At 39.6% G+C, this 25,237-nt stretch overlaps 1 long non-coding RNA gene across 3 annotated transcripts in view; it reads left to right on the forward strand.

The window, feature by feature from the left end:
* LOC147345995 (uncharacterized) overlaps positions 1-9,445 on the forward strand; it is a 272,600-nt gene extending 263,155 nt beyond the window's left edge. For all 3 annotated transcript variants that reach the window (XR_015153434.1, XR_015153436.1, XR_015153435.1), the window contains one exon: positions 8,566-9,445. This is a non-coding gene — a long non-coding RNA (uncharacterized LOC147345995). The remainder of the gene's footprint in view (positions 1-8,565) is intronic.
* The last annotated feature ends 15,792 nt before the right edge of the window (positions 9,446-25,237 follow it).

Genomic DNA, 25,237 nt, shown 5'->3' on the forward strand with positions numbered 1-25,237 from the left:
TGAATTTATGAACGTGTGGGTTAGTTGGTATCATAACATAGTTGTACATTTTTATTTTTATTTTATTATTAAACATTTGACTTCATGGATTTTTATTGTATCAAATCTAAACTTACTTGTTTATTTTGTAAAATATAAGTAGGCCAGTATTATGTAAAATAAATAATGAAATATCAGTGTGTCATGGTTTTTTTTTTTTTTTTTTTTTAGTATAGCATTCACTGATCACTAGTTTGATCTCTTTATCAAACATTACCATTGCAAAAAGGCCTTTCTGGCTACTCTGTCCAAAGCAAAACGTTCTGTACTCCACACTAGGCCATCCAGTACCTTACTTGGCTTAATTTTCCTGCCACTTAGATATTGTTCTGAAATAATATTGTTTATATTTTACTCTACTTGGTTTATATCATCGCTCTGAGGAGTATAAACTCCCTGAGAGTAGGAATTTTCTCTTTGTGTCCCTAATGCATAGAAAAATGCCTTGTGCTCCGTAGGTAATGAATAAATATTTATTAAATAAATGTGGTAATAAATGAATTGAAGAGCCACCAACTCCAGTTTTTGAAAACATAGTAATAATCATGGTAAAAATATGAGTTGCCACAATTTGGGGGTTATTAAATATTGACACTCAGATGCGTATCAGTTATTTTTAAATTTGGTATTTATTTTAGATTAAATCTCATTTGAAATATTACTGGATCAAAAGTAATGAATATTCTAAAGTGATTAAGAATCCATTTCAAAATTGTTCTTCAGGAAACTTACACCAATTTACATTTCTACCAATAATTCATTCTCACTTTACTGTTTGAGTTTCAAAATTCTGTTCACAGGCCTCTGTCTCCACCAGTATTGGTCTCTCTTTGCTTTCCTTCTTTCAATTAATAGTATTAGATCTCTGTCTTTCTACTAAAAGCCACAATGCCCTTTGTTACAGAAGAAAAGATTTGAGAAAACAACGCGAAGCACCATTGTTCATTTCCTTAAAATTTAAAGACACTTTAAAAGATGCACTCCATTAAATTTGTTGTGGTAAAGGATCTTAAAGCTTAAAAACAAAATTTACTGAAAAATCATCAGTGTCTTCAAATATGCCCTTGTAATCATGACCATGAACAAATACCTGTATGCCTTTCACAGGATGGACTTATATTTTTATTTAGTTCATATACTAACAAATTGTTTTTTGGTGATTTATGAAATCTCTAACAGTTTGAATTTTGCAATATACAAAGAAAGCAATCCTCTTTAGATTTTATTAACAAGTTGCTTGCCAAAATCTGTATGTGCATATGGCCATGGAGACATATTTTTTCCTTCATTTTTAAAAAAAATACCTGCTTTTATTTTTTTTGTGCCTAATTGCTGTGGAGTGCTGTGTATACATCTGAAAGGTAGCACCTTTAGCTCTGCAGGCTTTTATCCCAGACATCTGATAATAATTACTGCATAAATAAATTCATAACACCAGGCAGTTAGAAGCAGTCTAATTGCAACAATTAATTTGTAGACTTACCTAATTAAATTTCCCTGGCCAGAATGTGTTGTCTGCATACATCAAAGTTTACAAAAGAGAAGTAACAGAGCAGAATAAAAAGTGACAGTGTCCCTAATAGAGTCCCTTGAGAGGATCTTCTAAGGTTAAAATAAAAATCTATCAATACTGAACAAGAAAATATGCAGTTCCACCGAAATGATGGATGGCTCTGCTAACCTTCATGCAAAACGATCCTGACACATATTATTATTGAAACAGAGATGAGCATATCTTTGTCTACCTTATTGCCTTTATAATGTGGGTGAGATGGTCTGAGAGTCAGAAAACTCTCTTTTATGTTGTACTTGGGAACATTAAGATAATCCTCATCTCTTTCCTCCTTGAGACTCCCATAGCTACTTGTTTATCTGCTCTCTTGCCTTCCTGTAAGAATTGAGTAATTGCAAAAATGTGTGGTGAGGAGAGAAAACTGCACAGCTTTTACCTTTTGCGAGCACAAACGTGCCTGCCCTGCCACTGGGGGACACGGGAAAATTCACGTTTTCCAGTCTGAGTGTGACATATACAAGAACAAATGACAATTACCATGTCATACTGTCTTTAAAAAGACAGAAAAAATAATTTAGTGGCTAAAAGGACATAGCACAAGTCAGCTTAACTGGGGAATAACGCTATGAAAGCTTTTCAGTAAGCCTTTTTTTTTTGGCAGAAACATTGGTTTTTATATCTCTATCACCCACATTGGTAGCTATTTCTCCTTCTACTTTCCTTGGAATTTATTAATATTTAAGGGACTTCCCTGGTGGCTCAGTGGTAAAGAATCTACCTGCCAGTGCAGGAGATGCGGGTTTGATCCCTGGGTAGGGAAGATTGCCTGGAGAAGGAAATAGAAATTCACTCCAGCATTCTTGCCTGAGAAGTCCCATAGACAGAGGAGTCTGGCAGGCTACAGACCATGGGCCCACAAAGAGTCGGACATGACTTAGCAATTGAATAACTGAACAACAAAAGTGAGGGATAAAGCTTTATTTTCAGGCACCACCACAACCTACCTCTTCTTCCAGCTTGACCTCTGAAAATGTTGGTAGAAGCAAAAGGCAGACAAAATACGATACATCTGAGTTTCCTTATAGAAACTTACATTAAAGTTTTAACAGCAAATAAAAGAATGCTGCTGCTGGTGGTGGTTTAGTTGCCAAGCCGTGTCTGACTCTTTGAAATCCCATGGACTGTAGCCCCTACCAGGCTCCTCTGTCTATGGGATTTCCCAGGCAAGAATACTGGGGTGCTTTGCCATTTCCTTCTCCAAAATAAAAGAGTAGATTACACCAAACCAAGAAACTGTGTCAGAAATCAAAGTTTGTGACTACTGTATCTCCACTGATTTTGGGTTGTCCATTTCATGAAGAAAAACATAGATTCTTAACTTTGGGATAGAGATATACACAAGGAGATATGTTGACTTCAAATCTTTTATTGATGTCATTACAATCTCTGTTTCTCTCTCCCGTATTTTTAAACCAAAAGGAGCCTTTAAATGCCAAATGAAACATTTCCCACAAAATTGCAACAGTTTTCTCTCCATTCTCTTGAGGAAAGAATAGTTACAACAGTTTTGTCTAGAAAGATTCCCTTTGTGTAGACTGTGCTCTATATATGTCTCCTACCCAACATAGAGTGATATGCTGAGCAAAGATGGGTGAATACAAGGTAGGAAATACAAAGAATTCCATGGTTATAGTCAGGATATTAGATTGACTTCACCAGTTTATTTACATGGAGACTGCCAGAGAATTATTAATAGTTGTACTCATATTCATGTATCACATCATGTAAAATAGAGCTGATCTTTGATCCTATGTAATAGTGGATTATTACCACCCTTTGAAAAAGTAGAAAACTATGAGCTTTCAATCCCTGTGCCTGTGATATGTTATTCAATTTATACCTCTGATTCAAGTACATTTGACTTTAAAATGTGTCTGCCATAAGAAAGGTCTACATATGGAACTCAGGTCAAAATAAAGTAAAAGGAAATCCTATTTTCTGATGTGAATTAAATTAGAAACTCTCAGAACAATAGGATGAGAGAAAGATAATGAAGTTTGGGTAATGAAATTAACCAGGAAAGCATGTCTCCTCCCTTGACCTCCCTTGGAACACTCTCCTTTTGTCTTCTCTGATACCACACCCCCTTACTGTGGTTATGCTCAGTAACTTTACTGGCTCGTTCTATTTTGCTGAGATCTCATCAAGTTTTTGTTTCCCCCAACTTTTTTTCTCCTCTTGTTCTATTCTGTTGGATCTCCAAGGGTGATCTCTGAATCAAGATCACTACCTCAACATCAGTGCACTGCTCAACACAGAGCACGTGCTCAGAAATATTTGTGGAATGAATGAATTTTGGAATCCCTGGGTACACCAAGATAGTTATCATATGGTCCAAAACATACCAGACTTAGGGAGATGAAATTTCAGCTTCTTCTGTATCCTAGCTATAGATCTTAAGTCTCAAGACTCCTATTTTTCTCCATTGAAAAAAGTGATATAGTACAAGGTGGTCTTAAACAGTAAATGAATAATAAATGTTTAAGCCGTAAAAAAATCTTCAGAGCAAAATACAATACAAAAGAATTGTTTTTAATAATTTCATGGTGCTTTCAATATCACACTATTATTTCATAGTTTTGTAGAACCAGGTGGGATTTATATATATTATTAATAATAACACTTTGCTGACAAAGGTCCATATAGTCAAAGCTGTGGTTTTTCCAGTAGTCATGTATAGATGTGAGAATTGGACTATAAAGAAGGCTGAGCACCAAAGAAATGATGCTTTTGAATGGGGGTGCTGGAGAAGACTCTAGAGAGTCCCTTGGACATCAGGAAGATCAAACCAGTCAATCCTAAAGGAAATCAACCCTGACTATTCACTGGAAGGACAGTTACTGAAGCTCTAATACTTTGGCCACATGATGCAAAGAACCAACTCATTGGAAAAGACCCTGATGCAGGAAAAGATTGAAGGCAAAAGGAGAAGAGGGAGCAGAGGATGAGATGGTTGGATAGCATCACCGACTCAATGGACATGAATTTGAGCAAACTCCAGGAGATAGTGGAGGACAGAGGAGCTTGGTGTGCCACAGTGCATGGGGTTGCAAAGAATCAGACACGACTTAGCAACTGAACAATGACACAGTGCAATGCAACAGTATCCAGGTGTCTAAGCATTTCAGGGTGAAGTAGTGAAAGGACCATGGGTTCCTCCTGTGTCTGTCTGAGCCTGGTCTGCTGCTCACAGGCTTCCTGGCCTTAGGTCTCCAGGGTTGACCTCATTTGGAGAAAAGTGAGCAGTGGTTTCCACATGAAAAGAGTGGAAGCTTAGCACTAGGTAGACAGCAACAAAACTTCTTTTCCCTTTACATTTTAATACAGTGAGTGTGAGCAATTATAATAAACAAGGATCATTGGGTTTTCTAGGGTAGATCTAATTGTGATTTTTTTTCTTTATATATATATATTTTTTTTCAATTGAAGTATATTTGACTTACAATGTTTCAGGTGCACAGCAAGGTGATTCCGTTGTACATATACACATAGATTATTTTTGAGATTATTTTCCATTATATGTTATTACAAACTATTGATTATAATTCCATGTGCTATACAGTAAACCTTTGTTCCTTGCTGCATGTCTATATTTTTAAATTAGAAACCTAGCATTCTGTTCATACTAAATCAAACAAGTGGAGTCAAAATGTCATATTTTTTTTAGTTAGGGAGAAATTCATAAGTTTTCTAAAATATATATATATATTATACATACTCTTTATATATCTATGGAGAAGGCAATGGCACCCCACTCCAGTACCCTTGCCTGGAAAATCCCATGGACGGAGGAGCCTGGTAGACTGCAGTCCATGGGGTCGCTAGGAGTCGGACACGACTGTATAACTTTCAAGTAGACAACCTGACTGACTTCACTTTCACTTTTCCCTTTCATGCATTGGAGAAGGAAATGGCAAGCCACTCCAGTGTTCTTGCCTGGAGAATCCCAGGGACAGGGGAGCCTAGTGGGCTGCCGTCTCTGGGGTCGCACAGAGTCGGACACGACTGAAGCGACTTAGCAGCAGCATATATCTATACAAAAGCTTTTCTACTACACTTAATAAAGGCTTGAGAAAGAACATCAAAAAAAAAAAAAGAAGAGATGGAGAAATTGGAAAACATAAACTAAATGAAATGGGAGCACTGAATATGAAATAGAAAAAGTGAAACAAACTAGATAAAAGTAAAAATAATCATATAGTCCAGTTGTTTTAATATATGACTGCTCATTAGAAACATATCTGGAACTTTGGAGGAAAAAAGTAATGCCTGGGCATTTGTATTTTTCAAAAAATTCAGAGATAATTCTGATATGCATATGGATTTTATAAAGTGATTTCAGGTTTTGCTATTAAGTGGTCATTTTGGTGATATGGAATTCTATTATTTTTCTGTTGACCCATCATGATACAATGGTATTAAGTGAGTAACAGTCACAATAGTAAAAGATGTTTATAAGTTTTCAAAATCAATATTTTAAATACAAGAAACAGAAACTAATTTTAAGATGAGAGAAATGCAGGTCAGTTCCAGTGGATTTTTTACTGGATCTCAATTTTTTTTTTTACCTCAAACAATAATTATATTGTCTATGTTAGCTTCAACCCTCTGCTTATACGATTCGGCCCTTCTGTTATTTTTTGCTTTGCTTTTCCTAACTCTATCTCTTGGCAGAGCTTACTTGTCTACCACCATCTCCCCATGCCCATGTCTGGCTCACAACTAATGTCTGTTTAAAAGGGAAAAGTTGTTTTGAAGCTTTTAAAAAAATCTATTTTGGGGCAGAAATGATGGGCAGCATTGAGAGGCTATCATAAATCTACTACTGCATCTGAGGTGGCTGTAATTGGTGGGTTTTATCTCTGCTTTTTAGTAGTAACTTTAGAGAGCAGGTTTCTTTGGAGAGACATTCCTCACAGGAGCTTTGTAAATGTTACAGTGCTGCTGGTGGTGGTTTGGGAATCTGTCTTTGGTGAAGGATTACATGCAGATCTCAGTGTGACCTAACTACAACAGTATGAAACGAGATGCCAGTCCAGGTTCAATGCACGATGCTGGATGCTTGGGGCTGGTGCACTGGGACGACCCAGAGGGATGGTATGGGGAGGGAGGAGGGAGGAGGGTTCAGGATGGGGAACACATGTATAATTTTTTTTTAATTAAAATTGAATAAAAAAAAAAAAGAAAAAAAAAGAAATGAAAAAAAAAAAAAAACAACTACAACCACAGATGCTAATTATGTGTTCCTATTGAAAAAAAAAAAAACACCCTTAATTGTAAAGGTGGGTGATAGGGATCATATCAGATCCATAATCTGATCAGGAGCCTTCCAGAACGTGAACAGAATACTTTCACATGAATCCTCATTTAAATACTCTTATACAAATACACTGATATGTTCCAGACTGACTGGGGAGTCTAACACATTCCTTTCCTAAAAAGCAAATAATCAATCAAAAAACCCTCATCAAAATGAGGGCTGCAAGTCTGCCCTCAAGCCCTCACTCATTACTATTTCCTTGCCCAGACCTGATGAATGGGTAGTAATTTCTGCCAGCTCACCTGTGGATACCACTAGGAGGAAAAGGGGCAGAAAGGAGTAAACCAGGCAGGTCCTCTGAGGTTTATTTCTGCTGAAAATTTTGTTTAAATGACCATTTAGACTTGGCTGGAATTGCCTTTTCACTTCATTCTGCTATTGAATAAACCATTAAGCAGAGCAAATTATGTGCATAAACTACAGATGCAAACAGACCATTTCCCCAGGGACTCCCTTGCCTCTCAAGGGATGCTGGGACCACCATGGTCTCATGAGCTTGCCTGGAAGGAAGAATTCACCTGATCAAAAGAGCACAAAGCCATTTAAAACTATTTTCAGGTGAAGACGGAGGTGGCCCAGTGGCTCTACATCACCGTACCTCACCTGGACTTAATATCCATATTCTGGGTTCATCGTCTCCAGTTTTATCATAGATATGAACTTCTGGAATGATTTTTTTTTTTTTTTTGTATCAACTCTGCTTGAAGTTTCAGTGCAGTAGTCCTGGCCAAGGCCATAACACAGAAATGAAGTATTTCTGATGGAAGGAAACATAAAACTTCAGGGCACAGGCACTTTGATTGAAAGAAGGAGACAAGGTAATACAGTCAAAAGAGCTATTCTGCCCCTCCGAGGTCCTTCCAGGAAAGCACCAGCTAATTGAAGTGTCCACTTGGTTAGGACTATATCTGAATGTTAATGTCTTTTTTTAAAATTCAAAATGCCTCAGGCTTTCAGCAACCAGTGGCATCTTGCCTTTTCTTTTCACAAGCTCCCTTTTGACTACAAGTGTGTACAGCATTTATTAATTCATCTACTCTATTCACATGTTTTGAAGCCAGTATATCCTTTTTCCGCTTTGCTTTTAAATGAAAAGAAACTAAAATTGAAAAGAAATCTTTCATCTCACTACCTTTCCCTTGAATGTGAGAACTAGGCTTGAACTAGATTTTCTGCCACTCATAACTTCTTGTGGAGTTGTTGAGTAGGTTTTCTTACAAAGCAAGGCAAAGCATTTTGCTTTTAGGGGATAAAGAAAGATTTTTAAAAAATATCATTCATCATCAAGTAGATTTCCATTAGCACAGTGGTCAGTGTCATTACATGGTATGAATATCTCTATTATGTGCTAGAAGTGCTTGTTCTCCTCTCAAAACTATATTGAAAATAATTTGATGTCAATTTCCATGGTGATAGAAAAGAAGAACATCACTCGGAACCGTAACGAGCGTATGTATCTGAGTTATTGTGAAACACTGAATTGGTCCCTTTGTGTCAAGTTCTCTAGTTCTTGTTGTTATTATTGTTTCATTACCTGATAAGGAAAAAAAATGCTTTTTTAAAAAATGTAGGGTAATTATTGAATTGCATCCTTTTTGTATCTTGCTGGCCAATCATTTTTTTTTTTTTTTAGGAGACAATGCTTCAGAAGAAGCCTCCTAATTGTGCTTTGTGAAAATGTTAATAACGAAATTCTCTTTGGGTGGAAAGAACTTTAGGTAAGACAGCAGAACATCATATTCCCCTTGTATAGCCAAATGCCACCATTTAAGTGTTTTTATTCTTTGTGAGGCAGACAAACTATTGCATAAATACTGTATTGATACCTTTTTGGTCTTTTTCTTCTACTGTTTGTACCTATTTGGTATCATGTGTTAACCCTATGCAAAAATGAATATCTTTGGTTCAGTACAGGTGAGGCATGTAATTAACCTGGTTTGCTTTTTTGGGGTTCCAGAATTAGGCCAATAATTGTTAGATAGGAGCCTCCCAGCCCAGATAGGTTCTACATCAGGTTTTGAAGAACTTTAGAGAGAGAGAATCGGTTGAACAAAAATGAGATCATACTAATTTACTGTATATTTTATCTTATTGAATCCAATATACTTGAATAGTATACCTGCACGGGTCAGATTATATCTCACTTGCTCATTACAAAAGAACTCACGAAGACCCTGGAACGTGTAATCAGATGTTTGCAAGGGCTTTGTCTCCATCCTACTCCAATCTCCCAATTTATCCCCCTCCCTTTGAGATTTCATTTTATAGGAGTATATCCTAACTTTGTATCTAATTTTTACTCAATTATACTGGATTATAGTTTCTTTTTATTTACCTTGTTATGATTAAATCTGCACTGTTTTTAATATATTCAATTTGTGGTGTTTGTTTGGAAAAGTCTTTGACTAAAGATAAGGAGGAGAAATTCCTTAAAAATTAAATATGTGAAACAGTTATCATAACTGGGATGTATCCATCTGTAAACAAAACCAAAACAATAAACAAAAGCTGAATGGGAAAATCAGTGTATGCATCATTTATTAGAACTATTTCCACAGAAAATATTTTAATATTCTACCCCTTTTTGAAGTGGTTAAAACTGTGACCATATTCACTAACTGTACATTCACCTAAACTGTTTGGTGGCAATTTTTTTTATAATTAATTCGTGAAAGGTTTTCTTTCTAAAAAGGTGACTGTACATGGAAATCAAATCTTACAGCGAAAGTAGGGTTGGCTCGTGTCTGTACCCCTGCCATTCCCAACAAAGTTGCATGAAATTCTTCATTCATAACAGAAACTCTGTGTGACCTTCAAAAGAGTGGTCATGAGAAGCTGCCCAGGAATTTTGTGTTTGGCTCTTTAGGACAAGCAGCTGCTGAAGTTCTTCCAAAAGTTTGCCATGAATGTGTACGTGACTGAGCCTTGCAGGGTGATGCAGGTTGTGTAACTTGGATTCTCTCGAGATAGATATTTGGTGACATGTTCATGGGTCCAGTTTCATGGTTATTCCAAGAGAAATGCTGATCAGCATTGCATTTATTTTGGGAAAGGGAAGGTAATCCACTGTGTGTGTTTCAGGCACCTGCCAGCTCTTCTGTCAGATCCTGGGTTGCCTCAGCCAGCTGTCGTGGCCTTCCAAAGCACTTCGAGCCCTGCGTTGGCTACTCTTCGCTACTGATCATTGCCTCTGGCAGAAACTGCGCAGGGAAAGATGTGACCTTAGGGCAGGCTCACTCTTCAGGACACCTTGGTTTGTGGAAGTGAAGTCCATTTCACTCTTGGGTCACCCTTTGAACTCAGGTTACCCTGGAGTTGGTATCCCAGGTGGCCCAGTGGTAAAGAATCTGCCTCCAATGCAGGAAACCTGGGTTTGATCCCTGGATTGGGAAGATCCCCTGGAGAAGGAAATGGCAACCCATTCCAGTATTCTTGCCTGGAAAATCCCATGGACAGAGGAGCCTGGCAGGCTGTGATCCGTGGGGTCACAACACATTGGACACAACTGAGTGACTAAATAACAACAGAAAACCCCAGAGTCACTCCAATTGTAGCAATAAATATGGGACTTCTATTTTATTTATCTAAATTATCATCTTTATATTTGTTGGCAAGCTTGGGCCACAATGTGGACAATTGGTTTAAATAGTTTTGTAAAATTAATTTCTTTGGACACATACCTCTAGTAACTTATGCCCTTTATGTCTTATTAATGACTAACCCTCATTAATGAAATTAATTTGAATATGGTTAGAGGAATTGAGTGGACATTTCATATTCGTTAAAGATAAATTATCTCTCAAACCAAAGACAATATGGCTTTTAAACAAGACTGCTGTACTCTTTTTAGAAACTCCTGTTTAGAGGACTTTTGAGATGTGCCTTGGAGACATTCATTCATTCAAAAACTAGTCACTATCATGTATCAGATAATTTTCTAGGTACTAGGAATTCAATAATGAATAAGACAGACGGGTGCTAGGATAGAAGCAATTGTTCCTGGGTGGGACAACCAAAAAACATGTTAAAGGACAGAAAAAAAAAATGTACTGAAGAGTAATAAGTGTTGGGAAGGGAACAAATGAAGGGCTGTGAGAAGAACAGAGGTTACTTTAGAGATGTGTTCTAAACAGGGGCATTTACCCTGAAACCCAAAGGAAAAAGAAGAAGGGGAGACATGAGGTGGGCTGGACCCAAAGGAACTTGAGGGATGTTGAAATGAGGTAGGAGATAGATGGGTCCCTAGGGTAAGCAGGTGGGACTCATTCCCTGTGGAGCAATAATCCAAGACGAAAACAGCAGGACAATCAAGAGAGGAAGCTGGGCCCTGCCCACCAAAGAGATAAAAGACCACATATCTCTTGCTCTCAAAGTCAAAGATACCTTCCCACTAGAAAGATTCTTGGAGGTGAAAAGGTGATCTACCCCAGGCCTCCCCCCTAGAGTCCGTCTTGGCTGAGAGATGCACGTGCACACATGGGAGGATCCTGAGATTTGCCAAATACGGACTCAGAACCAGGCAAATCAAAATGATTGGCCAGAGGAAACCCGAAAGAAATGCCCCACATGAATGATTTAAACCGCCATGAGGGCATGACTCTCTGAGTCTGCCCATGTGTCTATCCACAAGTACCTTACTCTTTTTCCTCCCAATAAACACTTCAGTTGTTTCACTGCTCTGTCTTTGTGGGAATTCTCTGCAAAGCTGAAGAGCTAGGGCCTTATCACTGACCACAGGTCTAATGGTTAGGACTTGGCTCATAGCTGTGACTTGGCCACAGTCTCCGGCCAGGAACTGAAGCCCCACTACAAGCCACTGCAGGCCAAGGCCCGCAGAGACCAGAAAAATGATGAAGCTAAAGAGGAAGGCAGAGGCCAAGTCATGCATAGGTTTATAGCAAGGAGATCAAAGCAAGGAGATGGATCATATCCTAATTACAATGGAGAGTTTAATAAATCTGGGTGTTTTTGTTTCGATCCAATTTTTGTTTTAATAATGCCAGTTTTTAATAATGCCAGTTTTCCCATCTGTATGTCGAAAAGCTTAGAGGGGATAGTAAAGTACAAGAAAAGAAGTGGGGAGACCAGTCAAAAGATATTGCAGAAATCCAGGAAAGAGAAGATGGTGAGATAACACAGTGACTCTGGGAAATGAGCAAATTATCTGGGACATATTTTGAAGGTAGTATGAAAAGAAATACCTAATTCATTGGCTGGAGGGGCATGATTTCTGCTGAAATAGCATGTTAGGAAACAAAAGAATAAGAAGACTAGACCTTATACTGAAAACAGTTTTATCCCAACCAGTCTATAGACTACAATTGTGCATATTTATTTCTCAGACTTGGAGGATGACACTTAGAGCCTTTGTTGGGGAAAGAAGCTGATGTAAAGCACCTTTCCTGTGGTGACTGGAGTACAGAGTTTTAGAGAACATTTGCTTTCTTTTTTTTTTTTTCCACACATAAATTAATGATTTTATTATACATTATGTATTAACTTCTTTGCATCATTACTGCCTTGATATTTTATGTTTAACAACAACAGATCCTTCTCTAAAGCCTACAGACAATAAGATACAGCATTAGTCACAGTATATGGAAGTCTCCTACTGGTGATAAAATACAAACCTCTCCCCTCACCAAAGAACTTTGTACAGCCTAAAATGGAAATAGAACAAGTTAGAGATAATGCAAGATAACAAAGTTTTCAGACAACTAAAACTAGATGTTGGTCCAAAGTTGTTAAAGTCACCACCAACTGGCAATAACTGGATGTATCAGAGTCATCTTGGGGGACTTTAACTGTTCAGGGTAGGAAGAGAGTTAGTCTCAGGTGTTTCTAGCACAGAACAGATTTAAGAGCTACTGACCCACAGACAAGATCCACTTTAAAATCAATCAGAAGCGCCACAGCACAAGCCAATTTAAAAATATGCATGAGATGAGGACCCAATTCAGGGGCTTTTCAACTAGTCACTGAAGCTGACATAAACACTTTACTTAGGACTACACAGAAAGCTGGAGCAGAACAAAACGTATGTCTCATTACCTTTCTTTTAGGTAGAGACAAAGACTTTCTCCTTGACCTAACTCTAATCAGATTCCTCTGAACCTTCACGGACCCAACCTTGGGCTCGGTGTTTGATGCTGTTTAGTCTACTTTTAGCAAAAGTCCTGCTGGCTTGGTTATTTGAAAATACCCTTGATATTTTATCCCCTGGTCTACCTTCAGCAAATATTCTGTTGAATTGTTTTAGCGAGAATCCTCCTAACTTGGATGTTTCTTATTAATAATTGTCCATCCACCGCCCTCCCCTCCTACTTAGCCATAAATCTCCACTGGTCCTTAGAGTTGAGCCTGGTCTCTCAGCTCCTGCAGAACCCCTCTTCCTCTGGTCCCCCTAGATAAAATCTGCTGGCCTCTTGAACAAAGTGCCATGAGTAATTTTTTTTTTTTAACAGTAAAGAAAAAAACAAAAAAAAGCAGTGAGGGAAGAATAAGAGAGGGTAACAAGAGCTGACAGATTGGAAAACTGAAAGTGAGAAGATAGAGTTAAATGGCAGGAGGAGCCCAGGATAAAGAAATGATGACCAAATGGCTTGCAGTAAGAGCCATCTGACACAACTCATGGGAAACATCCCAGTATCTCCTCTTGAGATCTGCTCATCTTCTTCCTACTTCTCAGAATAAGAAAAGAGAAAGTCTCTTGGTCCAGCATGTCTTCCCCCACCCCTTCACCTCCCAACCCATAGGTTGTTTTGCTGCTACAAGGATATTACTCTTTAAAATCTCTCAAGTCCTCATTATGACAACAATTTGGTGGCAATGAAAACACTGTGGTAACACTTGTTTACCTGAGGAAGTACCTGAATTTGTGTCTTCTTAAAAGAACCTGAAATGGACACGTGCATGCTTGGGAAGAAATGAATACAGCGCTGCTAGGCGAGATGGCATGCTGAGTTCATTATTATTTTTGTTTCAATGACACTTATATTTGAATTATGCCCAAAGCTCTTGATTATTTTGAATGCATCTTTTCAGTGTCATGTAAAGCAGATGAATTGGAAATCTACCCCCTGCAAACCCCACATATCTATTAAGGAGAATATGTAATATCAATTCAGACAACTCTAGCTCTTGATTGAGTATGCTATTTTTCATTTCAGGTTTAAATCTCTCAAGGATTCTGGTTTAAAACTCAATGCAGGTTTGGCTCAATTTTCAGTGTGCATCTCTTTGAGAGTGGTTAATGGATTGACAATTTAAAATCCATGCAGATTATTTTAGCATTGTTTGTTCCTTGAATCCAATATTTATGAGTATACTAGCCAGTATTAATTCCTTAAATAGTTGCACTGTGTAGGCATTTGTCATACTTCTAATGAACCAAGAGACTACTTTAGAAGCACATGGCTCGGGTGAAGTGGTTCCTGGCTACTCTGTGATATTCTCTTTCTCTCCTTCCAGAACATCAGTGGTGGTCTGTCATGAGAAGAACCTAAGTACAGGATATAATTTCAGTATCTTTGAGCTCTGGAGTTAGGTTATTCATCTAGAAGTCATAATGTGTGAGTGAGTCACTCAGTCACGTCCAACTCTTTGCAACCCCATTGACTGTAGCTGGCCAGGCTCCTCTGTCCCAGGAATTCTCCAGGCGAGAATACTGAAGAGGGTTGCCATTCCCTTCTCCAGGGGCTTTTCCCGACCCAAGGATCAAATGCAGATCTCCCACACTGTGGACAGATTCTTTAACTTCTGAGCCACCAAGAAATCCCAGAAGTCATAATATAGGTTAAGAATTGAGAGAGTAGCATTGAAGCATATGCATTACCATATATAAAATAGATAGCTAGTGGGAGATTGCTGTATAGCCCAGGGAGCTCAACCTGGTGCTCTGTAACAACCTAGAGTGGCAGGACAGGGTGAGGGGTGGGAGGGAGGCTCAAGAGGAAGGGGACATTTATATACTTATGGCTGGTTCACGGTGTAGGGCAGAAACCAACATAACATTGTAAAGCAATTATTCTCCAATTAAAAACTTAAAAAAAAAATCTCTCAGTGACCAAATGGTCTCTGGTATTGGAATCGCAGGTACCTAATTAACAGTAACATCAAGCTATTTCATCAGATGGATGACTGAACTGGTACTAGAAGCCTGCTTTATAGAAAGCGATCTCTCAGCTGTCAATCAATCCTCCAGGGTTTTGCACACTGAATAGAAATACTACCCAACCACGGCATTTATCATCAGGCCCAAAGTCTTTCCCCAGCATGAATATTCTTTATCACTGAATCAGGATGAGCCTGTAAAATAATCTGTTAGAGGGGAAAAAAAAAGTGTCTTTTGTCCTTTGGTTCTTGAACAGAAAGACTAGGCTTTCTTGTAATCAATCTACAGTCAAGCCAGAGCCTACAGGTAAATCAGAAATCAAACTTTTGCGGATGACAAAGGATAGTGAGATCTCTGAAATAAAGGTGTAAAAATGAAAGTTTTGGTTCTAGGATCTGTTTTTTCAGTTTCAGAACTTGGAGCAAATGACAGTGGTGACACTGAAAAATTTTCCAAATGCTAACACCCTAAGTATCACTGACTCAATGAACAAGAGTTTGGGTAAACTCCGGGAGTTGGTGATGGACAGGGAGGCCTGGCATGCTGCAGTCCATGGGGTTGCAACGTTGGACACGACTGAGTGACTGAACTGAACACCCTAAGGTCTTCCTAGTATATTTATCTGTTAATGGTAAACAGCCGTAAAGCACAGAACACACCCACTCTCCAAACAACCAAAAACTCTCACAAAGAATATGAAAACAGAAATTTGAAGATGATAAACAAAATTAGAAGCGTGTGCAGAGAGAATCCAGGGACATGCAAATATACCTTTAATCTGCTTTTAACAACACCTCTTCTAAGGTCAAGACTATGGTTTTTCCAGTGGTCATGTATGGATATGAGAGTTGGACTATAAAGAAAGCTGAGCACCAAATAATTGATGCTTTTGAACTGTGGTGTTAAAGAACTCTTGAGAGTCCCTTGGACTGCAAGGAGATCCAACCAGTCCATCCTAAAGGAGATCAGTCCTGGGTGTTCATTGGAAGGACTGATGTTGAAGCTGAAGCTCCAGTATTTTGGCCACCTGATGCAAAGAGCTGACTCATTAGAAAAGACCCTGATGCTGGAAAAGATTGAGGGCAGGAGGAGAAGGGGACGACAGAGGATGAGATGGTTGGATGGCATCACCGACTCGATGGACATGGGCTTGGGTGGACTCTAGGAGTTGGTGATGGACAGGGAGGCCTGGCGTGCTGCAGTTCATGGAGTCACAAAGAATCGGACATGACTGAGCAACTGAAGTGAACTCCTCAGGTATTTTTCATAGGCAAATTTTGGTTTTACCTTGAACAAAGATGACTTTCTTGCTTCATCATTTATCTTTTCTACTTGACATCTCTTCTGTATCTGTATTATTTCCATACCTCAATTTCTTTTCTGTACTTTGACTTGATGGCTTTTAATACAATCCGTTGAATAGCTGTGCATGTGCATGTGTGTGTGTGTTGGGGGGAAGCATCCAGCTGTGTGTGAGTAGGTGAAAGCATATTGTATCTTTTAAGCAGCACTATTAATGAGATCACGTATAACAGGAGTCCACTGGCTCTATGAAATTAAGCAGTGATGTCAATTTCTTATTCTTAAAGAACACCCATATGGACTTTCTTCTCAAATTCTAAAAGCAAACATAGAATAACATCTTGTGCATTCTGTGTTTGAAAATTCTTCTACGCTGACTGAGTTGCAATTTATTTTTTCTGCCAGCTGAGTTGCCCTTGCTACCGTATATGTTAGAGGCTGCCTGAGTAGAAAGTCTAACGTTCCTTCTCATTCCTATTGTTTACATATAGGGATCTGCCAACAAGAGAGGCAGTTTGCATTTGTGAAAGGCAAAAATAAATTAATTAGGTGCTTAGGGAAATAATTATGTAAATATACTTCAAGGATTCCTTACAAGGCAATAAAAGAAGAAGACTTGGCTACTGCTGGGTTTGGATCTATGAGCAGCAGCCAGTCACAAGAGTCATTTCTAGGGAAAAGGTTGTAAATAATAAATAATTTGAAAATTTAAAACTGTGATCGTCTCACACACTTAGATGGTGTTTGAAATCATTTACCACAATCACAGATTTTTTTAGTGTTCCTAACTTAACAGCAGAGAAAAGTAAATATGAATCCTTGGGTAATTCAGGAATGAGTCTTTTGCTTCCTGATTCAAGCATGAGATTTCTCTGAAGTCTTGCGGTTTCTCATAAATATTCATGAGCATTTTGCATTGTATACATGTAATATACATGTTTACTTCAACAGAAAATCAATATGTCCCCAATCTCCTTGAATAAAATGATTCTGAAAGATGTACCAACTTGATTCTGTGGCCTCCAGTTGGTGTGGAGCTTCTGTCAATATCATCAGGTGTCCCTGGGGTTGAGGCATGCAGCAACCTGGCTGGCTTGCACAACAGCCCCTGCAGAGTCTTCTAGGAAGGTAGTTTTGGTTATCTTTAGTTTACAAGGGCAGGAACTGAAGCTCAGAAATTCTAAGTAACCTGGTAGAGGTGAGCTATGATCTCCCAATGATTCCAAGCCCCACTGCTCCCTTAATGCCACTGAGCTGCCTGAATAAATAAACTTCTATCCTTGGTGCTCTCAATGAAGCCCAAAATAAACACCCCTGTCATCACCTCTCTGCTTCCCTACCTCAGCACTATATAGAGACATGTTATATAAGGCTGATATTTTTCAGTGGGACTATTTTTGCTATAAATAAGTTCTGAAAAATGTCACTGACCATTGGTAATTTTCTGGGTCAGGTGCATGGATAAAAGGAAACATGCAAACATCAACCTTTCTTTTCCAAGTTCTTTCACTTTCTAAGTCACTCAGTCATGTACTCTGCAGGCTGGCACATATCCTCCAAAATTGTAGGCGCCACATTCTAAGTGCTTGGCTATGAGAATTATGTGTCATCCACAGACAAATCACAACCACATTTAGTTGTTCTTTCTTCTTAGTTACTTATGTCTCTTTCACAGAGCACTGAGTGGGAGAGAAAACTAAATATAGAAGATGACACAGTACAAAGACCGTTTTCATTGAGTTATGCCCAGAGTTTTATGAGAACACAGCAGTGATGCATCAAAATAAGAATGATCAGTCAGGGAAGACTTCTGGGAGAGGTGGTAAGTGAGCTGGAATTTGAAGGATGGGTAGGAGTTGACTAAATTAACCAGGGGTGCATATAGGGGGAAAGTGACGTTTCATGGAGGGCAAATGGGTTTCCTCATGTTATTATTTCTGATCTCATGATGGAGTAAAACAGAATAAGTTAAGGTGGATATAGAAACCTGGTCCAACTTCTGTTAAATAAAGCTTTCAAATCGAACTGTGGTATCTGCCAGGGCATGAGGAAAATGTCAAGCAATAGCTACATTAACTCTATTCTCAAAGGATTGTTGGAAGTGAAACAGACAGAAAAATTCAGGTTTAATTATTGCAATAAGCATGGAAAGAAATAAACCTGATAATTGACAACCTTGGAAATATGCAGCAGAATTAACAGGAGGAAGTTATACTTTTGCCCATCTCTTCTGTGTATTCTTATCTCTTCTCATTTAATGGAAGAAACATATAATTGTATTTTTCCTGGAAGATTCTAAAAATGTTGCTGTTCTTACTTGCACCTTTATTTATCTATCTGCTGCCTTGGTCACAGTGCCAGTTTTCTTATTTGTACAAAGTATTTTGAGAAAGTGGAGATCCGGGCAGACTATGATCTATTTGTTAATGTATTATACATAAGGGCGGTTTGAATCTATTTTATCTAAGCCTGTGCTATCTATTCAACTCTGAGTTTGCATAAAATACATATTCCTATGGCTCTTAGAATACATGACATTTTATCAAAAGTGACCTGTATGCTCCCGTATGTTTCTCCCGTGATGATACCTCCTGGGTTTCCCATAACAAAGAACTTCAAGCTTCCAAGGAGAGTTAATGCTCTTCCTTTTGAAGACTGTGAGTTGGTGAGATCACACACTAGGTAACTGAAACCTGAAACATCATAAAGGTATTTTCAAAACTCAGGCATTCTGTGAATGAGACATAAAATGAATTTCATGCCCATCGGCTCCCTGGAGCCTTGTCACAATAGATAAGGCCAAATCGAAGGATGCAGCGTTACTTCTTGTGGGCTAGTGAGCAGCAGAGTTAATAACTGAATCATCATTTCACTCCAGGACATAGAAGCTTGCTACATCCTGTCTCCTTTTGATCCCTTTATAATAGCAAACGAAGAAATACTTTTAAATCAGACCAAATGATGAAGACATCTATACATGTTCTCCTATAATTTGGCCTAAACACTTATTCAAAATCCCTTCCTCTGGGTGGGCTTCTCAGATGAATCCCACCATCTGTTTGCCTTAATATTTCATTTATGTGTACACTGATTGTGTAAATGATCCCAGTCTTTCATACCCTCACCCCCTCCCCATATCCACATGCTTGGCAAGGTGCCTTAGTAGTCCTCAGCATTCAGGGAATCTATTTCCCAGACCCTTGGTTCTGAGTTGGGCCATGTGATTTGATTGTGTGTGTGTGCTCAGTCACTCAGCTGTGTCTGCTCCTTTGTGACCTCATGGACTGTAGCCCACCAGGCTTCCCTGTCCGTGGAACTTTCCAGGCAAGAATACTGGAGTGGAATGCCAATTCCTACCCCAGGAGATCTTCCCCACCCAGGGATTGAACCCACCTTTCTTGCATCTCCTGCCTTGGCAGGTGGATTCTTTACCATTAGCACCACCTAGGAAGTCCTGTGATTTGATGGGGCCTCTGCAACTTCAACAGGTGTGATGTAAGTGGAAACGTGTTAAAGTGACTGCCATTTCCATGTCCTTTCTTCCTCTGATTTTGCCATGAGAACAAGTCTAGACTAGTCTAGACTAGTTTTCTAGAGAAGAAATGTGTGTCCTTTCTGTCCCAGTTGCCAGGCAGCCAACCACCAGACGTCATTAGTGTGACAATAAGCCACAGATGGCCACAGGTGTACAATTAACCCAGCCGAGCCCAGCCTACAGCTGCGGAGCACTGCAGACTCATGAGTTGAGTACATAGTTACTATCTGATGACACCAAGGTCTCATGCTTGGTACATAGCTTTACTGTGCCCATAATACTGATAACAATTTCTGTTGTTTCTATTTATGTATACTATGATTTCTAATTCATAGCAAAAAATTTATATTTTGCTTTTGTTGCATGTACTAAAATTATTCCATTAGCCTCCCCTTTATTTAAAGAATTAACTTTGTTTAATGAACTTTCTCTCTGAGACCCCAGAAGAGGCTACCACATGGCCCTCCGCTCCCTTTTGCCTTTCACTGTTTGGACTAAGATTGTGCACCTCTTTCAAAGACGCGCAAACTGGCTGGTTGGCAGCTAACCAGATTTGCTATCTAATCTGATGAAAGGAATTTGAATTAAGGCAACTGAGATGCTTGCTGAAGTGGATGCAGTGACAGGGAGGTGCGGAATGGTTTCCATGTTGAACCACGTGCATAGTTAGTTCATTGTTAGATCAAGCAGGTTGCAAAATAGAATGCAGTATGCAGAAGGAGCAGAGATGAGAAAGCTGGTGGCCTCCAAAAGACAACAAAGGTGACCTTGTGCCTTGTGGCTCACTGGACCCAGCTCTGATTTTCATGGGTTCTACCTCTGATTTTAAGAGATTCCCTTTCACTTTCAGTCACCAGCCAGACTTCAACTCCTCTGTGTGAGCTAAGTTGCTTCAATCATGTTTGACCCTTTGTGATCCTATCCTGTAGCCTGCAAGGCTCCTCTGTCCATGGGATTCTCCAGTCAAGAATACTGGAGTCAATTGCCATGCCCTCCTCCAGGGGATTTTCCCTACCCAGGGATTGAACCTGCATCCCTTACATCTCCTACATTGGCAGGCAGATTCTTTATCACTAGGTCCATGTTATTTTTAGAACAGTTTTAGATTTACTGGAAATTTGTAAAGGTAGCACGGAGGGTTCTTATACATCCTGCACTCAATTTTTCCTATTATTAGCATCTTACATTTGTGTGGTACATTTGTTAAAGTGAGTCAACCAACACTGATGCGGTACATCCTTTATGCAGATTTCCTTAGTTTTTCACCATTTTTTTTTCTGTTTCAGGATCCCTTATAAGATGCCATATTATATTTGGTCACCAAACTTGCCAGGTGGCACTAGAGGTAAAGACTCCAGCTGTCAGTGCAGGAGATGCACGAGATGCAGTTTCTATCCCTGGGTGGGGAAGATCTCCTGGAGAATGAAATGGCACCCCACTCCAGTATTCTTGTCTGAAAAATTCCATGGGTAGAGGAGCCTGGCAGGCTACAGTTCATGGACTGCAAAGAGTCGGATATGACTGAGCACACAAATCTTGTTAGACTCCTCTTTGCCGAGACAGCTTCTCAGATTTTCCTTTTTCTCCCTGCTGTTTGCTATTTAGTCAGTAAGTTGTGTCTGACCCATGGACTGTAGCCCACCAGCCTTCTATGTCCATGGGATTCTCCAGGCAAGAATACTAGAGTAGGTTGCCATTTCCTTCTCTAGGGGATCTTTCCCACCCAGGCATTGAACCTATGTCTCCTGCACTGGCAGGTGGGTTCTTTACCACTGAGCCACCTGGATGACCTTAAAGATTTTGAGGAGTATTGGTCAGATATCTGGTAGAATGTGTCCTTATTGATTTGTCTATTTTTTTCATGATTACATCAGAGTCACGTGTTTTTGAGAAGAGGACCAAAGAGTGCCATTCTCATCACATCATATCAAATGTACATCTGTCAATATGACTCATCATTGATATGTTGGCCTTGATCACCTGGGCAAGGTAGTGCTTATCAGGTATCTACTGTAAAGTCACTATTTTTCTGCTCTTTTCATACTGTATTCTTTAGTAGGAAATCACTCTGCATAGCTCACATCTAAGATACTCTCTCTCCTTGAGAGCAGAGTATCTACATATATTATTTGGAATTCTTTTTCATGGGAGACTTGTTTATTTTCTCCTAAGTATTTGTTCAATCATTGGAAAGTCATGAATACTTATTTTATATTTTAGGATACAGTCCATCACTGTGCTATATATTGTATTGCTGGATTTGTTTTCTTTGGCCAGTAGAAGCTTTTCACTGTTTGTTTTTTGAGTGCTTCCTTACAAGATGCTCTCTGTGTCACTTTTTATTAAAGTTAAATTTAGTAGGTTCCTGTTGCTTGCATTCAACAAGCTTGACTGAATGTCCTATTGTCTTTCATTTACTCATACTCCACTCATTGTGTATGTGGGCATTTGTTCACTGTGTGAATATTTGCACATGTGTTTGTTAGGTAAGGAGGCTGGCAGGAGGGAGAGAGTTGTGGTAAAATTTCTGTTGTTCAGTCTCTCAGGCATGCCCGACTCTTTGTGACCCAAGTACTGCAGCATGACAGGCTTCCCTGACCTTCACCATCTCCTGGGGTGTGTTCAAACTCATTTCCCTTGAGTTGGTGATGTTATCCAACCATCTCATCCTCTGTCATCCATTTCTCCTCCTGCCATCAATCTTTCCCAGCATCAGAGGCTTTTCCAGTGAGTAGCCTCTTCGCATCAGGTGGCAAAGTATTGGAGCTTCAGTTTCAGCATCAGTCCTTCCAATGAATATTCAGGATTGATTTCCTTAAGTATTGACTGGTTTGATCTCTTTGGAGAGATTGGCAAGAGGGAGAGCATTGTGGTGAAGTAGAGGAAAAAACAAGAGCTGGGAAAGAGTGACTTCTAGAATACCCAAGAGAAAAGTCAGTGAAGCACCTAGCTCTTCTAGCTCTGTGCTACTTGCTTGACAAATACAGATGTATCTTGCCATAGATTTTTAAGACTACTTAGATTTCATACAAATTATAGATTCAAAACCACCCGTATTTATAGTATTTTAACTTCATTATTCAGTTCAGTTCAGTTCAGTTGCTCAGTCGTGTCCAACTCTTTGTGACCCCATGAATCACAGCACACCAGGCCTCCCTATCCATCACCATCTCCCAGAGTTCACTCAAACTCATGTCCATTGAGTCGGTGATGCCATCCAGCCATCTCATCCTCTGTCGTCCCCTTCTCCTCCTGCCCCCAATCCCTCCCAGCATCAGAGTCTTTTCCAATGAGTCAACTCTTCGCATGAGGTGGCCAAAGTACTGGAGTTTCAGCTTCAGCATCATTCCTTCCAAAGAACACCCAGAGTTGATCTCCTTTAGAATGGACTGGTTGGATCTCCTTGCAGTCCAAGGGACTCTCAAGAGTCTTCTCCAACACCACAGTTCAAAAGCATCAATTCTTCGGTGTTCAGCTTTCTTTACAGTCCAACTCTCGCATCCATACATGACCACTGGAAAAACCATAGCCTTGACTAGACAGACCTTTGTTGGCAAAGTAATGTCTCTGCTTTTCAATATGCTATCTAGGTTGGTCATAACTTTTCTTCCAAGGAGCAAGCGTTATGGCTGCAGTCACCATCTGCAGTGATTTTGGAGCCCAAAAAAATAAAGTCTGACACTGTTTCCACTGTTTCCCCATCTATTTCCCATGAAGTGATGGGACCAGATGCCATGATCTTCAGATAATATCATGCTAAAATATGTTAAAATACCAATAGAATATTATCTCTTAGCATAAGTAGAGCAGAAACTATTTCAGAATCATTTGTTTCATAGTGAGCCCTGAAGGAGAATTCACATATAAGAATGATAATGGATATTATGTGCTAGGACTCCACTAGATGCTTTACTGAAATACTAATTTTAATACTCAGAACAGATTAACATCATCCAGATGGCAACATCAGTTCAGTTCAGTTAAGTCACACAGTCTTGTCTAACTCTTTGAGACCCCATGGACTGCAGCACGCCAGGCTTCCCTGTCCATCACCAACTCCCAGAGCTTACTCAAACTCATGTCCATAGAGATGGTGATGACATCAGCCATCTCATTCTCTGTCGTCCCCTTCTCCTTCTGCCTTCAATGTTTCCCAGCATCACAGTCTTCTCCAAGAAGTCATTTCTTCCCATTAGGTGGCCAAAGTATTGGCATTTCAGCTTCAGCATCAGTATTTCCAATGAATATTCAGGACTGATTTCCTTTAGATTGACTGGTTGATCTCCCTGCAGTCCAAGGGACTCTCAAGAGTCTTCTCCAACACCACAGTTAAAAGCATCAATTCTTCAGCACTCAGCTTTCTTTATAGTCCAACTCTCACATCCATACATGACTACTGGAAAAACCATAGCTTTGACTAGATGGACCTTTGTTGGCAAGGTAATGTCTCTGCTTTTTAATATGCTGACTAGGTTGGCCATAACTTTTCTTCTGAGGAGCAAGCATCTTTTAATTTCATGGCTGCAGCCAACATCTGCAGTGATTTTGGAGCCTCAAAAATAAAGTCTGTCACTGTTTTCATTCCATCTGTTTGCCATGAGGTGATTGGACTGGATGCCATGATCTTAGTTTTCTGAATATTGAGTTTTAAGCCAACATTTTCACTCTCCTCTTTAATCAAGAGGTAATTCTCAACTTCAGTCTTCCTCACAAGAAGAACAATTAGCAACAGTTGGTAGACAAAACACCATTGTGAAGATCCTAAAACCGAGGGTGAGGCTGAAGCACACCCTTGGACCGTGGAGACTGAGACAGTCCTTATTAGAAGGATTAGAAGTGAGGTTTCACGGTGAACCAATCACCCTGCCCCCAGGCCAGTACAGCGCAGCACCATGGGGGCACCCCAGGGCCTGTGGTTTCTCCAGTGGGAAAACAGAACCCAAGGTGGACATCCATTTCTGCAGTGTTTCCCAGAGGCCCACTCAGCTCTTGCCTCATGTGGGTCGATGGGAAATCTACTGGACTCAATCACCAGAGATGAGATAAAGTTCAAGAAAGCAGGAGGGACAGGGCTTTCAGCAACTAGAGTTAAAATCTGAGCAGACCACATTCCTGCTTGCAGCTGAGCCTGCATAGATCTCCCAGCCAGTGGTTCTTCCCATCTTCAGAACCAAGCCAATGACCGTTTCTAGTCAGGGCGCTGGGTTGACAATTCTGCCTAGTTTGGGTCTCCATCCAACAGGCCACATTGACTAAAGAGACCACTCTATGGCCTGTCTGGGCAAGGAAGGAGGCTCAAAGCCTGGCTTAACTATTGAATGTAACCTCTAGCCCTGTGCTACTAGAAGCGAGGCC

Source organism: Bos grunniens, chromosome 24 (assembly GCF_055505025.1).
Source record: "Bos grunniens cultivar Pamir isolate PY7600 chromosome 24, Bosgru_T2T1.0, whole genome shotgun sequence".
In the NCBI taxonomy this organism is placed as follows: domain Eukaryota; kingdom Metazoa; phylum Chordata; class Mammalia; order Artiodactyla; family Bovidae; genus Bos; species Bos grunniens.